Source organism: Octodon degus, unplaced genomic scaffold, assembly GCF_000260255.1.
Source record: "Octodon degus isolate 3935 unplaced genomic scaffold, OctDeg1.0 scaffold00091, whole genome shotgun sequence".
NCBI classification, from domain to species: domain Eukaryota; kingdom Metazoa; phylum Chordata; class Mammalia; order Rodentia; family Octodontidae; genus Octodon; species Octodon degus.
In genome coordinates this window covers 9,134,881-9,155,760 of record NW_004524667.1, presented here as the reverse complement: position 1 = coordinate 9,155,760, position 20,880 = coordinate 9,134,881, and the positions used below count along the sequence as shown (strand labels likewise).

The 20,880-nt window shown below is 38.0% G+C and overlaps 1 protein-coding gene and 1 pseudogene across 2 annotated transcripts in view; one reads left to right on the top strand and one right to left on the bottom strand.

Moving 5' to 3' along the window:
• The window catches only part of Kcnb2 (potassium voltage-gated channel subfamily B member 2), a 534,338-nt gene that overhangs the window by 301,976 nt on the left and 211,482 nt on the right, over nt 1–20,880 (bottom strand). The window lies entirely within an intron of this gene.
• On the top strand, nt 202–993 carry LOC101563431 (annotated as a pseudogene).

Here is a 20,880-nt window from a genome sequence, read left to right as displayed (position 1 = left end):
AAATCTTAAGCTAATTAACTTTACTGGTAATTAGCAAAGGTTCAGTCTGCAGAGATAATTAGGTTAAAAAATAATGAATTAAGGAAAGATATCAAGGGACTCATGTAAAAAGAAAGGGTCTCGGTGCATCTGGAAGACCTCAAAGTTAGGACTTTTCTTTGTACACCTAAGGTTGTCTGCAGTGGCTCTGTAGCTGTCATCATGCCACGAAATGAATATATTGAATTACACTGTAAACACTATGGATATCATTTGGATTACCATGAGAAAAAGAGTAAGAAGGAAAGTTGAGAGGTTCATAAATATTCAAAGAAGGAAAAAAAAAAAAAAAAGATTGGCCTGAAGGCTAAGCTCTATCACAAACACCACCATGCAGAGAAAATACAAATGAAGAAGACTATTGAGATGCATGAAAAGAGAAACACTAAACAAAAGAATGATGAAAAGACTCCACAAGGAGCAGTACCTGCCTACCTGCTGGACAGAGAAGGACAGTCTTGTGCAAAAGTACTTTCCCACATGATAAAACAAAAATGAAAAGCCTGGAAAATGGGAAGTTCCTCTGCCCAAAGTTCCTGCCCAAAGTTTGTGCCCAAGGAGAAATGGATATTAAAAGTTATTTACAGTGGAAAGAGAAAAAAGAAGGCATGGAAGAAGATGGTTACTAAAATCTTTTCTGGAGATGGCTTTAGAAGAAAACCACCTAAATATGAAAGGTTCATTAGGTTGATGGGCTTCTGTTTTAAGAAGGCCCATGTAACGCATCCTGAACTGAAAGGCACCTTTTGCCTGCCAATAGTTGGTGTGAAAAAGAATCCTTCATTGCCACTGTATACAACTCTGAGCGCTACTATCAAAGGAACAGTGATTAAAGTGAACCTGGGCAAGTTGGGCCTTGAGACACAAAGAGGCAAGGTTATGTGGGGTGAATATGCCCAGGTAACCAACAATCCTGAAAATGATGGATGCAACAATGAAGTCTTACTAGTTTGACAGATGTTTCATACAATAACTTCTTACACTTATTGAAGACTACAGACCAATCAGGGAAACTATAATTCGAATGCTGCTGAACAACTCTGATGACTACATTCATCAAGAAAATTACTTATTAAATTGTGAAAACATTAAAATGGACAAAAAAAGAAAAAAAGAAAGGGTCTTTCTGAACTAAATAAGATTTGAAAGACTTTTGGCTTTATTACTTCTTACTTACTATTACACATCTTTTTTTTTTTTTTTTGCGGAACCGGGGATTGAACTCAGGTCCTTGCACTTGCCAGGGAAGCGCTTATTCCACTGAGCCATCTCCCCAGCCCCTTTTTTAATCTTTTTTATTTATTTATTTATTTATTTATTTATTTATTTATTTTGTATTTTAGAGAAGGGTCTACAGGGTGTTCAAGGTCTCACTACTAGATCAGACTCTCTAAGGGTTGCTAAGGCTCTAGAAAGATACTTTGCCTAGGATCATGGCTCATCTTTTCTTCTAGGACTGCTCAATGTCAAGGTATACAGGTATGCTCCCTTTGACCCAATGGTTAAAGGTTCACTCTAACCCCAGTACAAGCTATAGGACATCCACCTGTTTACAGCCTCCCAAGAGCTGGGATTATAGATGCATGCCAGCACGACCAGTCACAATGTGCCCTGCGGGCAGTGCTGGCACAGCAGGCCCAGGGATTGAACCCCCAGTCCCAGTACCTACTTGTAGGTACTTTAATCCACTGAGCTATTTGGCCATCCCCTCTTACACATCTTTATATTTGCTGTATTGATTAAATATGATTTCCAAAAATTCATGTGCCAGAAACTTAATCCTCAAATTTATGTGTTCATGGTATTTAGAAATGAGGCCTTTGGAAGATATTTAAGGTTGATGAGGTCATGTGGGTTGGGACAAGAAACTAGTGATTCTGAAAGAGGAATAGAGACTTGAGTTATTTCCTTACCGCAGACCTATTCCCTTACCACATCAGGATATGGCAGGAAGATTCTTATTAGATGCCAGAAACTTTGTATTAGACTTCCCAGTCTCCGTACTATAAGAAATACATTTTTGTTCTTTACAAATTACCCCATCTCAGATGCTCTGTTACAGCCACACAAAATGAGCTAAGGCTCATTTGTTGTCAAATTCCTCACTTTGGGAGAAATAACTCAAAAGAGTAAATGTCTTAATATTGGCATTAGGGATTGTTCACAGGGTGCTGCACAAGGCAGGCAAGTGCTCTGCTGCTATGTGTTCATTGTGTTTAGAGATGGGGCCTTTGGGAGGTACTTAAGTTGATGAGGTCTTGTGGGTTGGGACAAGGAATTAGTGACTCTGAAAGCAGAGGAATGGAGACTTGAGTTAGTGGACCTATTTCCTCATGTCAGGGCATAGCAGAAGGATTTGTAAAGAGTGAGCCAAATGTTAGTAGTCATTACTCCTATTTCTCTTTAGTAGAACTCTACAACTTTTATTTTTTAAAAATTTGAGACAGAGCCTGGTTAAGTTGCTGTGACTGGCCTAAAACTTGCATTCCTCCCCTAAATTATTAGCTGGGATTATAGGTCTGTGCCATCCACAATTAATCTAAAAGAGTAGTTGTTGATTTACCTTGAAATCTACCCTATATTTTAGTTGCTTGGTAAGAAAGAGCTACTAACGATTTAGGTCTCTTCCCTGAAGGAATTCCAAGTCTAGAAATTCTTATTTATCTTACACACACACACACACACACACACACACACACACACACAATTTTCTCTGATAATTTCATAAGTGATATCATTTCAAACTGCAGATTCCTTGCAAGTGTTTAGGTGAGAAACTATTTGGATCAATTAACTTGGTTTTCTGAACTCCACTTTCCCTATTATAAGATGCAGGCACTAACACAACTCATTAAATCAAGTAAAATGATGTCAAAATATTCTACTGTAAAGAATGGGCCAAATGTGAGTAGTCATTAGTTCTATCCCTCTTTGGTAGTGCCCTACAACTTTTATATAAAAGGTTATTTACTCAATAAATGTCATTGACTAAATGAATGATAAAGTAATTTGGATCTGATCTCTCAATTAACTCTAGTAGCAAAGGTCTGTTTATCATGGTCACTGACCTTATTGAAGAATGGATTTTTGAGCTGTAAGGTTTGCATAGGCAACAATTACCCTCTGGCAGTTGTACAGTGAGAATTCAAATGCAGGCAGAAGTCTTTGGCCTCATTTTGGATACTTCATTATTTCTAAATTTGTTAGCATAGAATCAAAGGCAATCTGCTATTGAGAGTGATATTAATAGGATGATGTTTAAAGAATTATTTATTCCAGAAGAATGACATATCCTTCAGTCCAGTGGTTCCTCTTTCATCACATACCATTTTCATGGGTTTTTTTAGGGGACTACTCAATGACATTATAGTTTTTGTCTTACAACTATCCCAATAGACCATTTTAATTCCTTACTAGATGTTATGGTTTCTGTCTAGTTGTCCTCCCAAAGCCTCATGCTATGATGGGGCAGTGGGCTTCTAGAGTTTGTGATTAATTCATGATCCAATGCTAGGGTTATGGGTGTGAGTGCTATGCTGGTTCTGGGGCCAATAGCTTGAATGCAATATAGGGTAGAGAGAGGCTTGCCACTGCCTCTGCTGCTGCTATCGCTGCTTATCCCTTTTTGCTCTTGTTGTTTTGCTTTTGCTGCCACCATGAACTGTTGCCTTCTGCCATGTGCTACTCTGCCTTGGAGCCAGCTGAGTATGAACTGAAACCTCCACCATCAGTGAGCTAAATAAATCTTTCCTTTCTTAATTTTGGATGTCAGGTATTTTGTCCCAGCAACAAGAAAAGTAACTGAGGTACTAGAGCCAGATTTTGGCAGGGGTAGGAGATATACTTTGCAGTAGAAGCTTCTTGTCTACATTATCTCAGTACAAAACCCTTTATCATCTCAGATATTGGAAGTATTGGAAACCAGCCCTTTTCAGCTCAGAATGTCTCTAAGGCTCTAGAAAGATCCTTTTCTAGGATCATGGATCACCTTTTATTCTAGGACTGCTCAATGTCAAGGTGTAAAGGCATGCTTCCTTTGACCCAATGGTTAAGGGTTCACCCTAACTCCAGTACATGCCATAGGACTAGCTGAGCCAAATGGTGATGCTGAAATTCAGCTTGCTCTTGCCTGGTTCAGTTCTCCATGCTTTTCCATGCTCAGCCATAGGTGTGAAGTCCAGAAGCACTTCCTGATAAATTCCTGGCTTCCAGTCTCCATTCCTGACATACTTCCTAGGAGAGGGACCCTGACACCATTAGAGTCTGACAATAGGGAATACTTTTCACGTCCTTGCATAAGCAGATAGTTAAGCTCTCTCCTCCCAATAGCACCATGATTAGGTTTAGAACTGTGTATAAAATGGTACGGCTGGGAAAAGAGAAGGCATGTGGTCTCCATATTCTCCCCTTACTGGCTTTCTGATTAAGCATTTATTGATATTTACATAAGAGTTCTCAATTGTTCCATCAAGATGAGAAACAAACCTCCAAGCTTCCTTAGGGAGAGCCACGTGGAAGAGCAGCACACACAGACCCCACAGAAGGCTGACAGAGCGTCAGGGCTCTGGACCAGATCCCTGGGAAGCCTGTTTCCCACCATTTCTCCTAAATTTGGGTGAGTCAGCTACTTACTAGAAAAGACAACTCCCTACCAGACCCCCTTTCAGGGCCCTCTTCACCACACTGAGCAGGCTCCCCCAAGCAGAACAGGACACTGAACAGCCCAAATTCACCATTCTAGCATGTCCCTGGCGAAAGCTGGCTTCTGGAATAAAGGACTGGCACTATCACAGTTCAATTTCTCCACATCATTTTTTTCCCCTGAGTGGCAGCCCGAGAGTGGCAGCGCAGCCAGCAAGGTTACTTCTCCCTTCCTCTCTGATGCACAGGGAGTCGGAGGTTTCTGATCAGCCACTAGCAAGGTAATTGACTGCATGTCCTATTTTCCAGCCTCTGGGGGAGAAAATACAAAATGAAAACAAAACCAGACTTCTGGCTGAGACGAGAGTGCAATCAGGCCACCTTCAGAGCATGCTCACAACCGTGGAATATCAACAATAGGAACAGGCTCAGCCTCCGCACCGCCGGCGCACTTGGGTTACGTGAAGATGGCGTGTTTCCTGGCTCTGTGAAGAAACTCCTCCTTGCCTTGGTCTCAGTGGAGAGTCGCTCAGAAGATGCCAAGCTGGAGGGCGGGGCAGAAGCCGAGATAGCTGCAAAGGAAGGCAGCGTCCACTGAGCCCTCTACCCTCACAAAGGAGTTGGCACAAAGTTGACACCAAGTTAGCTTACATTCGGGGCATGCTCCCCCACCAATGATATCACGTTCTCATGGAGACAGGGGCTGCAGGGGTCTCGACCTCTTCCTCAGTGACAAAGGGAAGGGGAGAGTTGCTCAGTGCATTTGGTTTTGGTAATTATTGTCTACTTGCTAGGAAAATCACTTTAGAAAACTTAGAAAATACACATAATTGAAAAAGAATATTAAAATTACCCGTGATCTTGTTTTCCAGAAATAATCACTAAATAAGCTCACATGTAGGGCATTTATAGGTACAACATTGTGTGTGTGTGTGTGTGTGTGTGTGTATATATATATATTCTTTATGAAAGTATGTTCTTGTAAGTTTTTTCACTTAATAAATCATGTTATATCCACATTATTTTACATGGTTGCATACTTTTCCTTTTATATATGTTCCTAAAATTGTTTACTGTTCTCCAACTATTAGACATTCAGGTGTTTCCCACTTTTAGCTATGATAAACACCTTCCATGCTCATATGTGTTGCTGAATCGATGCACCTAGGAGCACTCATGATTGGTTCTTTAGGAAAACTTCTTAGAAATACAATTGAAAGACTCCTTTAATGGTAATGGTGGCTACTCTCTTCTAACCCATCTTCTAGTGCAGGAAGTAGGAAAAAAAAAGGAAGTAGAAGGAAATTAAAGGGAATAAACAGAGTATATAAAGGGACAAAGGAAGCATAAAATGCTACAGCACATACTACATTTGTACAATATCGATGTAAATGACTTTCACTGCAAATGCAATGTGCTTATTTTCATGCAATGGTTAATTTCTTAAATGTTTAATCTATAGAAAATGGTTAAAATAATATTTTTATTGTGCAATTAACATTACCGGTCCCACAGTGAAGTTTGGTTTTAATGTGAAATGTGTTAGGGAGCTGGCTCTCAAACACTCAAATGCAACACAATCCTCTGGAGTGAGGCTTGCCTGGGCTTGCTTAGTCGCCCCCAGAGGGTAGAACACAAGGGCTGGGCTGGGCTGGGCTGGAGGAATTGCATTTTTAACACTCTCCAGCTGATGCTGACATCACCAGTACAGCATCACATTTTGAAAACCATAGCTTTAGAGGAACCTGAAGCTTACTCCAATACCATTTCAGGATAGGAAGTACAAAAAACAAAAAACAAAACAACAGCAAAAAAAAAGCTTCTTATGTTAAAATTTGATTCCCTAATTACCTGTTTGGTAAATTTTAATTTTCTGAAATTGAGTTGAATATTCTACGTCTGAAACAGTAGGCCCGATTGCAAATGCAACGCCAAGAGGATGAGGACTTCTCAATGAAAAACTATTAGGCATTGAGGAGACATAGATAATATACAAGGTAAAAGTGAGATGTTGCTGCTGCCGATGGGTGGCCTTCTCTGATTGCACGTGACAAGGCTGGGACTTTCACAGCACTTCACCAGCCTTAGCTCAGCTCGTGTGCACTGTAGTTGTAGAAGTTAAGTCCATTCCCATTTTTTTCCCAGATGAGGAAGACATGGCATATTTCACAGGCTACAGGAAATGAATGGTTTAATTATCTGCTGTACTAATCCTTGTATTTTGAATATAGCCCTTGAAACACTCCTAGTAATGGAAAAGGACAGCCCCATAGTCTTGAACAATAACAGCAGTAATGTTGACATTAATTAAATGGTTGTTTGCTAAGATCAATATTTTCAGTTTTGCATCTGAATAACTGGGACTATAAAGCAATGGTTAAAGATTCTTGGGAAGATAATACCCTTTTAGATGGATGGAGGAAAGAGAGAAAAGTTTAATCATGCCAAGCTGCCACTTTTCACTTGCTTTTCCATAGATTAATATGTAAGAAAAATAAACCACAGAAACTTAACCGGAGGAAATTTAAGTGATAAAAAGAAAGAATGTTATCAAAATGAGAAATTTCTCACACATCAATAGTTCAAAAAGGTCCATAATAACATGATTTATACAGAAGATTTTCTCTTTTTTCTTCTTAAATTTTTTTAATCAAGTTTATTGGTACAATTTACACATACCTAGTGATTATGTGCATCAGAGGGACTTTGTATCTGTATACATCTTGGTTCCTTTCGTCTGTCTCATCCGCTCCTTTCAAATTCTCTTCCCCCTCTTTATTTACAAAGCTTTGGGGGCTGGGGAGACAGTTCTTTGGCTTAAGAGCCTGCTTGGCAAGCACCAGGTCCTGAGTTTGATCCCTGGTACCAAAAATAAAAATAAAAAGCCTTGCTTCAACTTTATCCTTCTTTTATTTTTTCCTTTTCTTCCTATTCCCCTGCTCTCTATTTCCCTTTCTTTTGAACAATTTCTGCCTATTTCACAATACCTACTGTATACTTTGGACAATATTCACATTTTCTGTTTCTCACACCAGAGAGACAATGCGACATGTGTCCAATTTATTTCCCTGAAGAGTATGCTCTCAAGGGTTATCCATTTACCTAGACATGTTTCAAGTTTATTCCTTTCAGCGACCGAGTAGTATTCCATGGTACGAAACCACTCCACATCTTTTATCCATTCCTCAGGTGATGGGCATTTGGATTGGTTCCAAGACTTATCTATTACAAACCACACTGTTATGAACATGGGTGTGCATAGATTGCTGCGGCATAATGTTTCTAATACTTCTTCCTTTTTTTTTTTTTTGGCAGAACCAGGGATTGAACTCAGATCCTTGCGCTTGCCAGGAAAGGGCTTATTCCACTGAGCCATCTCCCTGGCCCTGTAATACTTCTATGAAGATACTCAGCATGGGAGTAGCTGGGTCAAATGGCACCTAACCTCAGAATAGGGCTGTTCCTTGTATTTTTCTGACTGTTGGTGTCTTTGTGGTGGCCTCTAACCACTGGTTTGTCTATCCTTTGTATTCTTCCCCTTCAAACCCTTGAACGTGAAAGCTCAAGTCCAGTACAGCACTTATTCTCAAAATCAGGGATTCCTAACCTAGGCTTAGATATATGAGTGTATGACACACACACACACACACACACACACACACACACACACACACCTTCCCACACGCATATATCCCTCCAGGGGTGATACAAACTCTTTGGGATTAGATGTATAGGTATAATGGGAAGGAGGTATGTTTTTCTGGAGGTAGGTCTACTGTCTTTACCAAATTCTCCAGGAGGTTCTTATTTCCCTTAATTCCTGAAATAGAAACCATCTCTCTCTTGTCAATTAATGTTATCACTTCATACAGCTCCCATGATCCATAGCACAGGCCTCTCCCTCACTCTTGCTTCATTGCCCTGCTAGACTATAAACCTCTTCAGGGCAGGATCCATTTCTGCTCTGAATGTCACCCCTGGCGTCCTGCCCAAGCACTTAGCACAGAGAAAACCCTTAATAAATATTTATGGAAGGAAGGAAAGAATAAAGGAAGCAGAACAGGGAGGAAAACTTCACAAGCCATTAGATTCATTCCTTAGTCTTCTGACAAGGTTATGCCAAACGGCCTCCCGTAGATGACTCTACAACTGCCAGGTATGAAATGACTTTAGAGAAACCTCTCTCTCTGTTCCCCACCTCTCTCTCCCTGTCTCATTCATTACAACATGTAGGGCCACATTTGACTCAATTTACCTTCATCTTTGTCTCTAATTTGACATGTCACCTTTTACAGCTAATACTTAATTGGCAGGAGGTCTTGGAAAATAGAAAACAAACACAGAAATTATCACATAATTAGGATAAAGAAATTGCTGGGATGATTTGGCTGTCTTAAACAGTGACCAAAACTTTCTCAGTGATTCATTCAGGGGTTATGAACACAGTATACAACTGTCAGAAATGAGTCCTAGGAAACACATTGGATAATTTGAATTAGTCAACAATAGGAAAATTATGCCGGACAAACAGAGTCTTTGGTAATGTTGTTGTTTAATTTGTGCATTGCTCTTTTTGCCTAAAGGAACCTCTTCATGAAAGGTCACTGCATGAGTGAATTAGAGCGGAGGCTCAATACAAATTAAGAAGACTCCCAGTTTTATATACGCTTGTTTGCCGAGGGCATAGCTCAGTGGTAGTGTCCGCTACCATGCAGGAAGCCTGGGTTCAATCTCCAGCACCACAGGCATGCACACAAATGCTCTTTCTGACATATTACTTAATTCATATTTAAAAATCTTAATTAAAATTTGACAGTCACCTAACCATAGGAACCTTGGAAAGTTTCTTAGGAACTGGATATATCCTTAATCTATTTTTCTTTTCTTTTTTTCTTTTAAAGAATTTAGGACAGGGTTTATAGGGTGTACAGGGTCTCACTGCATAGATCGAACTCACAGTGATTTTCATGTTTTCAGCCTCCTAAGCGCTGGAATTACAGGTGCATGCTACCGCGCCCAGTCTCAATCTCTGTCTCAGCACGCCCTGGTGGTGGGGCTAGCACAGCAGCCAGGGATCAAAACCCAGCCACTGTGCTCTGCTGAAGCAGGCACTTTAGTCCACTGAGCTATCTGGCCAGCCCTCCTTAATTTGTTTTTATAAATGAAGAAATATAGTCTCATAAAGTTGTACTTTCATAAAATTTTACATTCAAATAATACATTTAATGATACAAATTAATTTTGATGAAAGTTTAGGCGTCCTTGTTTTCACGGGAAAAGAATTAGAAAGCCTGAAACTATGAATAGGATAAGTTGAATGAATAAATAAATATTTACATTTATTTTTGTTTTTGTGGTGCTAGGGAATCAAACCTATAGCCTTGTGTATGCTAGGCAAGTGTTTTACCACTGAGTTACATTTGTTCTGTTTTAAAAATTTGTGTCTAGTTTATAGGGGCCGGGGAGATGGCTCAGTAGAATAAGTGCTTCCCTGGCAAGTGTAAGGGACTGAGTTCAATCCCTGGTTCTAAAAAAAAAAATTACTGAAAGCAACCACTTTCACTACTTAATGATTGATCCAGATTGGTATTATGGGTAACTATACCCATATTAAGAGATAATACATCAAGCAATGCCTTTTATTTAATAATATTAGATATTCCTTCTAATATTTATAAAGAAAGGAAAGTATAAAGGAAGAAGAAAAGGAAAGGAAACTTCACAAGCCATTAAATTTATCTCTTAGTCTTCTGACAAGGTTATGCCAAATGGCCTCCCATAGATGTCATTTTCCTTCTCATTTTTTAATGCCAAGGCTTAAGGACATCATGTTTTAAATTCTTTTAACTGTATAGAAGTCTTCATAGTTTAGAACATTTTTATCAAGTTTTTCACACAAATTAAAAATTGTTATTTAAAAACTGCTGCTACATGATGGATTTATTTTTGCTTTTTAAAATGACTGCTTAAGGCAGGCTTCTCTTTAAAATGCAGGAATACACAAATAGAACAAATCCACACCATATATAAATCCTGGTATTTCTGAATACTGAGGAGGGCTTCCAATGGAAAGACAAAAGGAAACAGATCTATTTATGAGCGAACAGATGTGGTATGTCACACATGCAAACTTTCAGATTTGACTCTAAAAGCCAGTGTTCTTTGCAACCACTTTATGCAAAATAAAGGGCTTTGCATGTCTGCAGGGGATTATATTAAGAAAAGACCTTTGTAAAATAAACAAACAAAAATTAAATTAGATTTAAAGTATTTCCATATCCTTTAATAGTTCATAATTTAGTTATGGTATAACTAACGACTCCCTTTCCTCTCAAGAGGAAAACAGATGACATAAAACACCCAACTTTAATATAAAATTTCCATTTTTTCTCAATATACATATTTTATCCCCAGAATAAACATTTCATATGTTGATTGATATAATAACCCATATGAATGCAAATTTGCCTGCAACTCAAGAAAAAGAAAGACAGAGTGCTTAACAGTGCACCTCAGTTTTTGCGGTAGGGAAGAAACTTGCATTTTAGATAATTTGCTGACTTTTAGCCAGTAAGAGTTGATATTTCTGTTATGAAAGGGGGTAATAGAGATGGGGAAGTCTCCCTTTCTCCCTTCCTTGGTCTTCTGATTCTTTCTATTTTCTCTTTCTTTTTCTCTCTGGGGACATCCTATCCACTCCGGGACACTGAAACTATCAAGAAGGAAGGCCTCCACAGATAAAGTTAAACTGGCCAAATTTTAAGTCATTCCGAGAATATCTTTGGAATATTATGAACTGCCTCTGGCTTTTTTCTCCCTCAGGTTGGGGGAGGCTGAATGAGTGGCATTATGTACAGGGAGTTGTTGCTTTTTGTTTTAGAACACAGAGCTTTGGTGGTGGACATGCAGGTTGATAGGTACAGAATTTGTGCTCCCTGTGAGGCATGATCTCTTGTTAGAAAGTCACAGAAAACTTTCTAACAAGGACATAGCAAGTAAGCAGGTATACTCTCAGGCACAAGGAGTGTCACAGCAGTGCTTTCCTAAAAGGACATCTGGGTCCTTCATATGCAGAGAACAGAGATGAACTGGTGGTAGGAAGGTGTGGTGGGAAGCCATCATGCCAGGCCCAATCACAGTGCCACCATATCCGGCTGAAAGCCAGACAGTTGCAAATGAGAGAAGGAAATGCCAAGTGTACTCTGTGTTCTTCATTTGTTCAAATTAGGCCAGACAGCTAATAATGGTGACCCAAAGAGGGTTTTCAAACACTAATGATACCATAATATGATAATCATAATATTGTGTTTCTTCATTATCAGAAGCAAGTTACATAATTTCACCATTAGCAAAAAACCTTACAGCCAAACAAAGTTCAACTCATGATTCTCAAGTCATCAGCAGTACTATTTGACCTTAGATTTTTTTTTTTGACTTAGGCTTTGTTTCTATTTACACTTTTAAGAAAGATTTTAAATTAGGAAAGGCATTACTATATATTAAAATGCATGGAATGATAAAATATTTAGTATCAATAATCTCAAAAATAGAAATACAACCAGTAATATGGAATATAATTCCCAAAGTAGAAAGCTGTGTTATATGATTTGTGAAATTATGTGTGGAAAGGGATGATATTATGCATAGAAGGCATTTTCATGGGATAAGACTGGAATCTAAGGTTTAAGTATCTCTTTATCCCCATAGCAGTCTCTGACTATTGGGTTGTCAGACAGAAGGTACAACAGACCACTAGGAGTGAAGAACCTTTAATAACTTTTATGATGGCTGGAGTGATGGGCTTTTACACTAACTTGTACAAATACTAACAAACTACACTTCTATATATGAAACATGGGAACCTGTCAGTTTTTCACACTAACCATGTGTCTGTAGAATGGCCAAGGAACTGTTTCTTGAGCTATCTGTGGTACAAAACATACTTCCCCATATTATCGCCAATCCTTTGCAGATGACTTTGCTAAATCCAATAAATATTCATGAACAGAAAAACAAGATTTTAAATTCCAAAGATGTAGGAAATATAAGCCCTCCCATTTTTATGATTAGGTTCAGTAGGCCTGGTCAAACTACTGCTTGTAAATACTTACCCCTCCATTTCTGTCTCATCATTGACCAGTGAGGATGAACTGACTTTCAGTGGCATTAGAGTAGCTAGGAAGATGATCTTTAATCATAAGTTATGGAAATATTGAAATTACAGAAGTAAAAAGGCAAGGATAAAAATGAAATAAGACTGGACTCTCAAACATTAATGGAAAATGATGACACTCTGATCATGAAGCTACCACTGAATTTCCCGATCAGCTTTGGAAAGCCAGGAAACTTCCAGACCCTGTAGGAGAATCGCTGGATGGGGAATTTGGAGGACAGCGACTGATTAGTGAGCTACTGTATTTTTTACTGCAATGTGTAATTAACCTGTGGTATCTGCAGAGGATGGATTATTATTGCAGCATATAGACTAGCTCCTTAATCATGATTAAAAACTACCAGGTATGTTTACTAAAATAATTATAAGGCTTACAATTTCTGTGGTTTCAGGATATAAAACCAATTATCACCTGGAAGGAAATTCCCATTGTGACCTACATAAAAATAGTATTAGTAAGAAAATGTAAGACTTCTTTCTCGTTTATGACAACTTTGGCATTGGCTGTTCTGAGAAGATTTAAGTCAAGCGGCAGTAAGTCCAACAAGGTCACAAGTGTCCCAGCAGTTGTGAGACTCCATGCCTATTCTGTGAGAAAGGTAGATGCTGCTCCGGAGGGCGTGGCCATGTCTTCTGCTGGAGTTCAAATCAGAATATCATAGAGAGTGACAGGCACTGGGGAAGACAAAGCCTATGTTTTAAAATGTCAAGTTAGATAAACACTTAATTCAGAGGGGAAAGAAGATTAAGTACCTCTTAGCCTGGGAGACCTGAACCAGCCAGTCATATAAAAATGGGCACCAGCTGTACTTGACCCTCAGCTCCACCCGGGCAGCAAGTTCACTGTCTGCCATGGATGCCTCTAACAGCGGGCATCTGCTGCCCTCGGGACACATGCTGCTGTGATTAGTTTCAGGACAGTGGAACCAGAGGCTTCTGAAAAGGTGAAAGTCTACTACCCTTTCTTATTTTAAAATGTGAAGGGCTTAACTTATGAGATTCTTCTTTTACCTATTACATTAAAAGATACTTTAAAAAGATGGCTCTGCATACCCTATGGACCTCTGAGTTAAAGAAATAATTATACCCTTTGTGTTTTTAATTTAAAGAAATATTGTTATGTCTTTGATGACAGTATACTAAAATAGTCATATATTTTTTGGTTATAAATTGGCTAAAGTTTTATCAAAGTCTGAAATTTGGCACTTCTAGAAAGGTTAGTAACCAAGTAGGATATGGTTGCAGTCTTCAAGAAGGTTTCAAATCTAATAGAACCAACAAAGCAAGAATTACAGAAAGTGCCAAGAGTGACCAGACATGCAGGCATAAATAGGGGCTATGGAAAAGGCAGAATGACTTTTTGAAAAATGAATACATTTATTTTTGGCTTGATATCCCTAAAGGAGGGATTTTCAACTGGTCTGCAGACACTGAGATGATAGCTGATTTAATTGATGACAGTTGGTAATGACAGCAATTTGCTTCTGGGGAGAGAAAGAAACAATAATTATCAAATCATATGGTTGCTCTTACTGGGTAGTGTTTTGATCTCCCCATTAGCCGGAATCAAGATGTTTCACTCATGGCCCTTTCTATGGAGCAGATGATCCACAGGAGCAAGGGACTAGACATGAAATTCTTCCTGCTTTCAAAGCTAATGTAAGAAAAATATTGTCTCACAATGTTTTACAATAGCTACATTGATTTTTACATGGTTGAGAAGTTGGACTTTTCTCCCCAGGGTTTAAAGCAAGCTTTAAAACAGACTCTTGTTCCTATAATGAATAATTTCAGAAAAAAATAAGTTTTGCTTTAGCATTGTGAATAAAACATGTTGGGTATTATTCTGGTTGCCAACGAGGAAAAAAATCATATTTCTTAGGTGACAATACATGGTATAAGCAGGACTTACAACCAGAATTGTATTTTAAATTCCTAAGCTCTTGGCTAAAAATGAGAAACTGCACTAATGTCTATCAACCAGTGAATGGTTAAACAAAATGCGGTATAATGATATAATGGAATGCTATTTAGTAATAAAAAAGACTAAAGTACTAATACATGCTGCAGCATCAGTAATCTAAAAATCTTTATGTCAAGTGAAAGAAATCAAACAAAAATCATGCATTGCATGGTTCCATTTATGGAAGTGTCTAGGAAAGACAAATTTATAATCATCAGGTACAAAAACACCTGGGGCTGGGAAGTGACCGCTCATGGGCAAGATCTTTCTCAGGGACATGGAGATACACTAAAATTAGGGCATAGCAATTGTAGCACCATTCTACAAATATGTTAAAAGTCGCTGACATGTACTTCAAACTGAATGTAAATCTTAATGATGTGAAAATTATTATCACAATAAAATTGAATGTTACAAGTAAAAACCATGTCAAAATTCAGGAACCATGCTGAGGATAGTGCTTACTGAGATCTATTATGCTTATTATGGACAATATGAAAGGAACAACTGCCTGCTCATTTCTACTGCAAGGACAAGGGCTAGGTCTAAGTCACTAACCTCTCATACTGCCAAGTGGTACTTATCACATACCAGTTGTTTAATGCACTGAATAATTTATTGATGAGCAATTATGAAAATGAAATAAATTTTAAACTACCATATATTTCTCTAAATCTTTCTATCTAGATTCATCTGTTTAACTCTCAACTCGTTAGGTTTATGAACAGAGTGTACCATGAAGTTAAAAATGTATGATAACTATAGTAATTATACCCTAGTCCATTCATTTATTTATCGATTCAGTATTTTTTTCTTTTTTTCTGTATTTTAGGGAAGGGTCTACAGGCTATTCAGGGTCTCACTACTAGTTCCAACTCAGAGTGATCTACCTATTTACAGCCTCCCAAAATCTGGGATTACAGGTGCACATCACCAGGCCCAGGGGTGGGGCTAGCATGGTAGGCCTGGGGATTGAACCCCTGGCCCCTGTGCCTGCTTGCAGGTGCTTTAATCCACTGAGCTATTTGGCCAGCCCTCAACTCAGTATTTTTTCAAAGCACTTTTTTTAGTCATTGAAATACAAGGTAAAGTAGGTCCTGATCTCTCTGTACTCAAGAAGTTTACAGAGTAGTATTGAAATGGCAAATAATAAAGAATTAGAATAAAGCATGGTAAATACTACAAAGAAGGCAGGTATAGGCGTGTGTGTGTGTGTGTGTGTGTGTGTGTGTGTGTGTGTGTGGCAGGCCGGAGTGTAGGGCACTGGTTTTTTCAAGAAGGGTAAGCGCGAAGCGCTAGAGGATGGCTCAAGCGCTAGAGATGCTAGCTGAAGGAGCACAATGGATGTATGAGAGAGCACGATGCCCTAGGGTGCGCCAAAGAGGTGGTGGGGCTACAGTAGTGAGTGCACCTCAGAGACCAACAGGAAACAAGAACAGAAAGGGGGACAGAAATCAGGTCAGAAAGCTAAGCATCTTACAAAAGATTCTGAATTCTTTTCCTGACTGAAAAGTATAGATACAAGAAGGATTTTAAGTTGGTGAAAGACAATCTGATAGATCTTTTACAAGGTTCATTTCTGTATCCATATGGAGGATAGACAGATACACTTTCTACAGAGGTGCAAGTAGAGCAATCCTCTTGGCCACCTCCAGGGACCTCTCTTCATATTCCCAGACTCTGATTCCATCTCCACTTGTCAGAGTTTCCTTAGGCTTCTGGTCTTTCCGTTCTTACTCTCACAGACTTTGGCCTGCCCTTCGCTCTGCCTCCAAAGCTCCTTCAGCTGCCCTTCATAGGAATCCCTGCTTCCATCATAGCTGAGAGAGACCCAGCTCCCAACAACAGTCACAGATTGGACAACCAGGTAGATCTGGGACTCTGTTTAAGAAGCATTCCAGGAAAATCATATTTCACATCTTCTAGAGTATAATGTTGTTAAATCGTCTTTTTCAGTTTGAACTTCTGTTAATTTCAAAGTGAATTAGTGAAATAAAATCATAGTTTGAAAGAACTAACTTACTTCTTAACTACCTGTGGCAATAGAGTTTGTGGCCTTAGTGTTAATGGCACAATACTTAGATCTGTCCTATTTTTTATTTTTTAGTCTTTGGAATAATTGTTTATGAGTTCCATTGTTCCAACTTCTCCCCTACCGAGAAAATCACATGCCTGCCCCAAGGCAGAGAGCTTGCTGGAAATGAGAAAGAATAAATCTCCTAAGACAGCTTTCTTACCACTCCATGGGGGAAAAAATGACAGGTCAAACCTGAAAATAGGTTAAGTATGATATATACATAAAATAAAATGTTTTTGGGTGGAAAATTTATTATTGTCACAGTCCATCTAAAATTTTCACTAGTTGATGGCAACAGAGCTAAGAGTAAAACCGCTAATTTTGTTTCTCCAAAACGCTCACAAAATCATGAGAGAATTAAAAAAGCAACTACACTAATTAACTGTTTTTAAAAATTTCATTTTTTTTTCAGGAACAACATCCCAATATGTTGCTATTAGGGACCATTGACATAAAAGAACACGGCAAATTATATCTATTCACCCACTTCAAGGGTTTGTTTACAAAAACATCAACTTTCTGCCAGTGAGAGGGACGATGCTTTTTGTTACTCTCAGTGTTGTTCCCAAGTGGCTATGTGCTAGGTAATTAACTCTAGGAGTGGAGCAGATTTCTTAAGGAATTCTATGAGAATTGTCTACCCATCTCAACCTCATTATTTAAGCCATCACGCTTCAAAGAAGACCATTGTCTTAGAGAATAAAATATTCCTAAAATAATTGTTTAGGAGATACATCAGATTCTACATATTGCTAGGGTAAACATGTTGTAGGTTTAATCTCCCAGTTTTGTGCCTGAGAGTTTGGTTTCTAACCCAAATCACTCAGGATATTTAGTTCTACCATGAGATGGACAATCATAGCCTTAGAAAGTTATGTATCGCTAAGTGATAAAAACAGTTCTTAAGAGGTCACTACAGAGCAAAACGATTTACTGTGCCCAAGATTAGGTTTGTTTGTAGGCTGCCTACTATGCTGGCAAGATAATTTAGTGACTGCCTTTTAGGAAGTCAACTTACTGCCTTTAGATTTGCTCCTCATTCTTTCAAGTTTCTTAGATAAGAAGTCTACAGGAAAGAAGAATTATTTACTGCCAACTTGGGACACCCAAGCTGATCTAGGAAGACTTCTTTCATAGGAAGACTTCTTGGTATCTATGGCCAAGGGAGGCTACACTTCACAGACTCCAATGAAGAGACAGAATATTTCTTGTGTGTGAAAGGTCAAGATCACAAAACACCAGACTTTGAAATCTAAAAGACTTTAAGCTTCTAATGAGAAAAAAGTATAATCTTATAGACAAAAGTCTCAAGCAAAAGCCTTCGGGGCAGAACTCTACTTTCCCAAAACTGTACTTTATGCATTTATAACTTTTATTCTTACAAATATTCCTGAAGCCATACTCTCCCCCACATCTGGACAAACTCACCCTGTCCTACCTCTGCCTTTTCTTTCTGATCCTGTTGTGGCCCCTCTGCCACTCATCTTCAGGTCTCAGCTTTAGCATCTCTTCCCGTGGGAAAACTTATTTTAGCTCTACACTTGTTCCCTTGTCTCCTTGCACTTCCAATGTCAGAGGACTGTGCATTCCTCATTTTTTTTTTTTTTTGGTGGAACCAGGGATTGAACTCATGCCCTTGTGTTTGCCAGGCAAGCACTTATTCTACTGAGCCATCTCCCCAGCCCCTAATTCCTCATTTTTAATACTGGGAAGAAACTGTCTTTCCCTGAAGACTGCAGACCAAAAATTCAGGAAGCATGTTGGTGTCATTGAACATGGTACCTCTAGCTCCGAGGACAATGCCTGGCATATGGATTCATTAGATAGCATGTCCAATCATGAATGGATTCATTAAAACTGTACCAGTCTTTATGAACTATGTATGTATTATACAGAATGTTTTTAGAACTTGGAAAAATAACTGAGATTGCTGAAAATATCTATGAATATGAAGTGACAAGTTTAAGAGTGATATTTCCTACTAGCCAGAGCAATTAGACAAGAGAAAAACATAAAAGGAATAATGACTGGAAAGGAAGAAGTAAAATTATCATTATTTGAAGATGACATGATACTATACATAGAAAACCCCAAAAGCTCCACTAAAAGACTTATAGATTTAATAACCAAATACAGGTGCATAGCAGTATACAAAGTCAACATTCAAAAATCAATAGCATTTCTATACACAAGCAACAAATGCACTGAGAGAGAAATTATGGAAACCATGCCTTTCACAATAATACTCGCCAAAATAACATATATAGGAATCAATCTCACAAAGGAACTAAAAGATTTATACAGCAAAAATTATAGTACTCTAACAAAAGAGACTGAAGAGAACTTCAGAAATGGAAAGATATTCCTTGCTCCTGGATAGGAAGAACCAAAATTGTTACACAGATTGAATGCAATCCCAATGAAAATACCATAAGTATACATCACAGATCTAGAAAAAACATTCCTAAAATTCACCTGGAAATAGAAGAGACCTAGAATAGTAAAAGCAATCCTGGGTAACAAAGGAAAGGCAGGAGATATCACAATTGCTGACTTGAAATTATATGACAAAGTTACTGTGATAAAATCAGCATGATACCGGCAAAAACAAAAACAAAAACAGAAAACAAAAAACAAAGCAACAACAAAAAAACCCACTTGAGGATTAGTGGAACAGATTAGAGCATGTAAACACAACTACAAACACACTCAGCTGCCTGATCTTTGACAAAGGGGCCAAACATGTTCAGTGGAAAAAAAGATAGCCTCTTCAATAAATGGTGCTGGAAATACTGGCTCTCCACATGCCAACAGCTTAAAATAGACTCATACCTATCACCATGTACAAAGCTACTGTCCAAATGGATAAAAGATTTGAATATTAAAACTGAAAACCAAATTTTCTGGAAGAGAAAGTAGAAAGAAACCTTAAAGACATAGGGGTAGGTAAAGAGTTCATGAACACAAATCAAACTGCATGGGAAATACTTCAAATAATCAACAACTGGGACCTCACCTTTTTGAAAAGTTTCTTACCTCAAAAGAAATCACCACAAAATGGGAAACTATTATAGCAGACTGTAAGATACTGTGAAAGGGAAAGAAATTGTTAATTGGAAGGAGAAACTGGGATGAGGAAAAGGACAAATAAAAGAAGGGAAAAAGATAGATTTAAGTATATTTGTAGAATAGCTTGGGCAATTGTATTGTTGATTTTTACTGGTCTTTGGAAAGGAGCAGTTAATCCTTAAACTATTTTTTTTTCTTTTTACTCTGATTTTTTCCTTATCTTGAATTTCTTATAACTTCTTTGCTATTTTTTTATTTCTTTATTTTAAATACAATATAGTGATAGAAATAAAACAAGCTTTAGAAATGATACAAATTTCACATACAAATGGTACAAAATTTCGTTAAACAAAGTAATAGGAATTCAACAATGGTTGCCATATTACGTGATGCTTTCTTCAAGCTAGTTGTTCAGATTACCAGATATAAATAACCAGATATAAATGTGTAATAACTGTTTTTAACAAAACAAACAATAACAAAAATGTTATAAGAAATTCAAAGAGGAAAAATAAACCAGAGGAAAAAAAATAAGCATTAACTGACCCTTTCAAAAGACCAGTAGAAATTGACAATACAATTATCCAAACTTTTCTACATGTATACCTAAATATATTTTTTCTCTTCTTTCATTTGTCCTTTTCCTCATCCCAGTTTTTCCTTCCCATTGAACAATTTCTTTCCCTCTCACAATACTTTGTTATTGCTTTTTTCCTCATAATTTTATTGAGAAACAAATAGCAATGAGACAGTTTCAAACCAAATTGGTAGGAGAGTTTCAATAATTAACACATTGCATACATTCTTCCTAGTGGTAATTGCTGTACAAGATTTGTACTTGATATCCTATTTACAAATACCATTAGAACAAATCCCTCTATTCATTAAGAGAGTGTAACTATATATCTATCCTAACCA